The following is a 6,557-nucleotide window of genomic DNA, read 5'->3' as shown; positions in this document are numbered from 1 at the left end:
CCGTCCGGCGCCCCTTATTTACATGCGACGCCCCGCCCCGTGCACAGTCATTTACATTCCCCGCCCTGCCAGCTTCTCATTTTCACTCGCGGACCGCCGGGCCTCCTTTTGTCACCGGGCTATTTGCATGCCCCACCTCACGCGCCGCAACCCTCGGGGACTCTGGCTTATGAGTCTCAGGACCTCAGGATTCGAATTTTTGCCCTGGCCCAACATACCAGCCCGGCTTGTGATCATGGATGTGTGCTCATTCTTCTAATGTTTACCCTGCGTCTACTCCAAAGAAATTAGAAAGCAAAACAGCTCATCAATCAGGAGTGCTCTTGTCAGGTCCTGGCACTCCATGCTGCCACTACCTTACAGGGAGTCGTGTGCAACCATCCTTTTCAGATGGAGAAACAGAGGCACTGAACTGTTAAGAAACTTGCTCAAGGGCCCGGGAGATGGCTGAGGACATGAGTTCTATCCCCAGAATCCATGTAAAAGTGAAAAACGACAGAACCGACTCCACAAAGTCAGAGCCTTTGCCAGCCGAGCCATCACCCCCCCACCAGCCCTTCCTACCCCCCACCCCCCACCCCCGCTTGCCATCCTACTTTTTGAATTTTCTTAGTTTTTTAGACAGGATCTTGCTAAGCGGCTTTGGCTGTCGCATTGTAGTCCACAACGATCCTGCCTCAGCTTCCCAAGTTAGGATTGCAGGCATGAGCCACCATACCTTGCTATCTCTAAGCCACCTTTTTGTCCATCCTGGGCCACCTGTCTGTGCACCAACTCTGCATTATGGTGACTGGATAACTCAGAGCAGTGTGGCTACCCTTGCCACATTCTATGACCCTGACCTGGGAAGAGTGGCCATGTGAGATGCATCTACATGTGGCAGAAATGGGCTGGCCTGTGATGGTGCTTGGAACCAGCCCTGCTTGGTGCTCAGAGAGGCTCTTGCAGAAGTAGGCCAAGAAAGCAGCTGGGCCAGAGCCTGCATGCCTGGTTGTGAAATCAGAATCTACAGAGTGCTGACAGACCGGAAGGCCAGTGCGCATGATCAGGGAGGCCTTGGGAAATGTCGGGCACAGTGAAGGGGATTCCTAGTACTCCTCTTGCAACCTTTCTATGAATCTGAGCTGATGTCAAAACAGAGCCAAGAAGACAGACCTTCTCACCACAGTCCTAGACTGCTTGAGTGTCCACTCTGCCTGGCCTGAGAGTGAGCTGGGAGCCCCAGGTAATCCAGGCTCATCTCTCACTGCAGGGGCTTCCCATGCTTGCCTCTTTACAAGCTCAGAGCACATTCCAGCAGAGGGATAGAACTGCCTTTGAGCTTACTTCAGTTTTTAACAAGAGACTGTTTTGGGAAAGGTGGCAGTGTGATAGAATAATTGAATCTCCCACAGGGCTGGGGAGAATGCTCAGTTTGATCCCCACAGTGGATCTGAGTTTAAATCCCAGCTCCATGTAAAAAGCTGAGAGTGGAGCAGGAGAGAGGGCACAGTGGATTGAGAGCGCTTGGTGCACCAGCACCAGGGCCTGAGCTTGGATCCCAGCATCAGAGTGAAAACCTGATTTTGCCTGTAATTCTGCACTGTGGGAAGTGGACGCAGGAGGTTTTGGGGGGGCTTTCTGGCTGACATCTTCGCCTGGGTTCAGTGAGATACTCTTCCCCAAGGGAATAAAGTGGAGACTGATAGAGCAGGACACCCAATGCACATGCGTGTGCACATACACCACACACACATGTATCCCCCACACAAGCTTGGCTAGTGGCATACACTTGTAATCCCAGTAATGGGGAGGCAGAGATGGATCCATGAGGCCTGCTAGCTAGCCAATCCAGGCTGATCAGTGAGGCCTAGTTTCCCCGTCTCAAAAAACAAGACAGGGAAGGGGATGTAGTTCAGGTGATAGAGTACCTGCCTGACATGAATGAGACCCTGGATTCAGTCCCCAGCACTACATGACCTCAGTGAAGTGGCACATGTGTGTAATCTCTGTGCAGGATTGCAAATGGAGGTAGATGAAGTTCAAGGTCATCATAGCAAATTTGAAGTCAACACGGGCTACCTGAGATCCTGCCTCAACAACAAGGTGAAGACTGGAGCCATAGCTTAATGGTAGAGCAATTGCCTAGCATGCCTGAGGACCCAGGTTGAATGCTCAGCAACAAACAAACAAACAAACAACAAACAAAAAGCAGACAGTTCATGAGGAACAACACCCAAACTTGACTTCTGCCCTCCACAGGCATGTACACCCGCACAAACAGGCACCTGCACATGTATGTACACATGCAAGAGAAACAAAGAATTGAGCATGTAGTACTGCAATGGTCTGCATGTGAAGAGTCCTCAAAGAGCTCACGTGCTGCAGTTTGGTCTCCAACCTGTGGACACGGTCACTGAGAGGTGACCTCTGACCTGCTCCCTGGACTGACCCACCAATGGACTCATTGTCTAATGGCACAACTGGGAGGTGGTGGATTCTGGGAGGCAGGACCTGGCCAGAGGAAGTAAATCACCAGGGATGTGCCTTGGAAGAGTAGATTTGTCCCTGGCTGCTTCCTGTTGCTCTCTCTCGGCTTCCTGGCTGCCTTGAGGTGAGCAGCTTTCCTCCACTTGCCCTTTTCCCATCATATGCAAACATACTGAGCCTGAATCTCACCAGCTCAGCTAGACAAGCCCAAACGCAATGGAGCAAGCCAAAACTTGGGCAGAAATGTCTGCAACAATGAACCAAAACAAATCCTTGCTTAAGTTATGCCAGGTCCTTTGTCACAGTGATGACAAGAGGACAACTAACTCAAACATAGACTTCATACACACTCTCCCCAGTTATCAGTATCATCATTCTGCATAGAGTGGAGCATTTTGTTAAATCAATGTGTTACTATCAATGACTCGGTGCTAATATTCACTCTCCTCTTGCATAGTGTTTTTTATCCTTTATTGTTGTCCTTTTATTTAGTTGTTGCTGCCTTTAAGCCACAGCTGTCTGAAACATCAACTGTAACTCCACCGCTACCAGCAGTGGTTAGGCCGCAAGGGCCGTAGCCGGTGGGAATTCTGTTCCCTCAGGCTCTGACTCTTTCAAAGCTACCAAGGGAACTTAACTAAATCTCTGTCCCACTAAAGAACTCAAGATTCAAAGGTTAAGGTAGAATTCTGCTCTTCAGAGAGGCTGAATAGCAAGCAACTCAGCTCCTCTCCTTGCTCAGGCCCTCCAAAAAGCCCTCAAGCGTCTCCTCACCCCTCCTTAGAAACCCTTCTCCCCCTGGCTCCTCCCTGCCACTTCCCGTCAGCGAGTCGCTAACTCGGCCTCCTGACCGCAGGTGAATTTTACATAATCAAACACATCTTTGCACCATTAAACAAATGTTCCAGAGCACAAACAAAAGTAACACACCTTAAAATAATATTCTACAACCCTTTATGTGTTATTGTTGGAGGGAGGTACATGTGTGCCATCACAGGCATGTGAAAGGCAGAGAATTCCATTGTGGAGCCGGTTCACTCCTTCCATCTTTACATAGGTTCATACATCATGCATTTCTCAAAACCCACAGAACAGGACTGGTCGGATGGTTCGTCTAGTAAAGACACTTATTGCCAAGCTTGATGACCTGAGTTCAATCCCTGGCACCGGTAGAGAGAAACCAACTCCTTCAGGTTGCCCTCTGATCTCCACACCTGTGTTATGGCATGCACTCTTTCCCTGAGAGTAATAATAAATAAATAAACAAACAAACAAACAAATAAATAAATGTAACAAAATGCATTATTTGGTGATTTTACGCAGGTATATGTATTCTCTAGGGCCCCTCTGAGCCCCTCCCCGCCACTGAACCCCCAGTTTCATGTCTTTTTTTGTGTGACCCACTGAGTTTGATGAAGGTTCTTGCATGAGCATGGTTGGGAGTCTTTATCAGGGCATGGACAGCTAAACAGTAGCTATACCACTAAACAAATAACCCCTCCCCTCTGGTAGCCACTAACTACCAATGGCTCCCCAGAGAGAGGTTGGCTCTCCCAGGATTTACTCTCCTCTATCGTTGAGTGTTTGAAGGGCCCCGTCTTGGGCAGGTCAACCATTGCTGCTGTGGTCTCCTGAGTGTAATAGCCGTGTCGTGTCCAGAGGACAGTGTTTCACACATCCACCCCCAACCCTCTTTCCACGCACATTCTTTCCACCCCTCTTCCACTGTGTTCTCCAAGCCTTGGGCGCAGTGACAGGGATGACCTGTGGCAGGCTGAGCACCGACAGTCACTCCTTCTCACACTTCGACCAGTTATGAGTCCGTGCTAGCTGCCGCCCACTGCAAAGGGAAGCTTGTGTGAGCAGGGCTGAGAGCAGCCCTGATATATGGATACAGACATGGAATATTGTAGAAAGCAGTTAGACAACACATCCTTTCAGTGGTGCTTCATCTGTCCTGGCATTTGGTGCTGTTGAGTTTTGGATTTTAGCCACTCTCTTCATATGCTCTGTCTTGTAAATTGCCATTTGTAGATCTTATTTGCAGTCTGCCAGCACCTACCTCTTCTTCCCCCCCCACCCCCCCCCCACCCCCCCACCCCCCTCCCCACCCCCCGCTTCCTTCCCTTAATTCCTCGAGACAAGGTCTTGCTGTGCTGTTCAGGCTATCCCGAATCTCATTATATGTCACGGGGCTGGCCCCTCAAATGAATGTCAGTCTTCCTTTCTCATCCTCCCAAGTTCTGGGATGCTGGTGTGAAGCACAACGCCTTCCTTTTCTGGTACAAATGTGACTAGCTTTGTGTGTTTAATTCCAAGGCCCAACATTTCCTGCCTGGCCTACAGGAAAGCAGTTGGCTTTTTGTTTATTAATCTTATATCATGCATCTCTGCCTCAAACAGCCACTACTTCTAGTTTATTGTTGTTGACTTTTTAGGAGTAAAAAAAATATATATATATATTTATTTGTATGTGTTAAAATGTTTTGCCTGCGTGTATGAGTGTATGTGCACCTCATGAGTGCAGTACCCATGGAGGACAGATGAGAGCCTCAGATCCCCCTAGAACTGGAGTTACAGATGATAGTGAGCCTTCATATGGGTGCTAGGAATTGAATCCAGGCCCTCTGGAAGAGCAGCCAGTACTCTTAACCACTTAGACTTCTCTCCAGTCCCCCGATTTTTAAAATATAAATAATAATATTAATTTCTTCCTTCTCAAGCTGTCTTTCTTCCTCCCTTTGTTTCTTTTTGTTTGCTTTTGTTACTTTGTTTGTTTGATTGCTTGAACAGGGTCTCTACCTAGAGAACAGAAATTCTTTACCTAGAACAGGTTGTCCTCAAACCCCCAGAGAACTGCTTTCCGCAGCCTCTCACTTGCTGGGATTAAAGGCCTGCACCACCACACCTGGCCTCCTTTGTATTTTTGCATTAGACAGGATACCTGGTGTGATACTGAGGTGGGGGAAGGGACACTGTTGTCTTGTTCCTGATCTTGTGTCACTCACCAGTGAGTGACATGCTAGCTGTGGGGCTTTCTGCAGACATTCCTTATCAAGCTGAAGAAATTTCATTCTGTTCTGAGTCATCATTGTCTTCTCCTTCCTCCTCCTCTCCCTCCTCCTCCTCCTTCCTCCTCCCCCTCCTCCTCCTCCTCTTCTTCCTCCTCCTCATCCTTCTCTCTTCCTCCTCCTTTTTCTCTTTCTTCTTTTTCCCCACACTCAATTCCTAGTTTTCTGAGACATTTTAGTGACCCTTTTCTTTCTTATCATGAACATTTTGTAAAATGTTCTTTCTGACTCAGTGAGCATGATAAGATGTTTTCTTCACCAGCCTTCCTTCTCAAGCTGTCTTTGATGTGAAGGATGGCAATAACTCACTTCCAACTGTTGAATCAGCCTTATACACAGCTGGGATAAATCCTGCTTAATGGCAGTTTATGATTCTTCCCATACAAAATTGGATCTGACTTTATCATTTTGCTGAGGACTTCTGTGTCTATGCTTAGGAGACATACTGATCTGCAGTGTTCATTTCTTACGTCGTTTTTGGTTATGGTCTTAGAGTAACAGCAGTCACACAGAATCACTTAGACAGAACTTGTTTTGCTACTATTCTCTGGAAAGTGTCATAGATAATTGGCATCATTTTTCCTTAAATGTTTATTAGGATTCACCATTGCAACCATCTGGACCTTTAACAATTTTAAAGTCATATTTATTCATTTTGTGCATGCATCCAGAGAAGAACTGTTGGGAATAAATTCTCCGCTTCAATCTCCTCCCAGGGAATGAACTCAAGTCATCAGGCTTGAAGGCAAGCACCTTTACCCACTGAGCCTCTTGCCAGCCCCAACCTTGTTTCCTTCTTTTTTCTTTTCTTTTCTTTTTTTTTTTTTTGATATTATTAATTATTGATTCCATTACAGGTAAATTAAGTTAGTTATTTTTCCATCTTGAATTGTAGTAATTTGTATGTTTCAAAGATTTTTAATCTGTTTTATAGTCTATTAGATTTGTGATAAGAGGGCAGGAGGGATGGTTCAGAGGTTAAGAGCACTGGCTGCTCTTTCAGAAAACCCAAGTTTA

This window comes from Onychomys torridus, chromosome 1 (assembly GCF_903995425.1).
Source record: "Onychomys torridus chromosome 1, mOncTor1.1, whole genome shotgun sequence".
NCBI classification, from domain to species: Eukaryota; Metazoa; Chordata; class Mammalia; order Rodentia; family Cricetidae; genus Onychomys; species Onychomys torridus.
The sequence above is the reverse complement of the archived record's forward strand: the minus strand, read 5'-3'. Positions refer to the sequence as shown.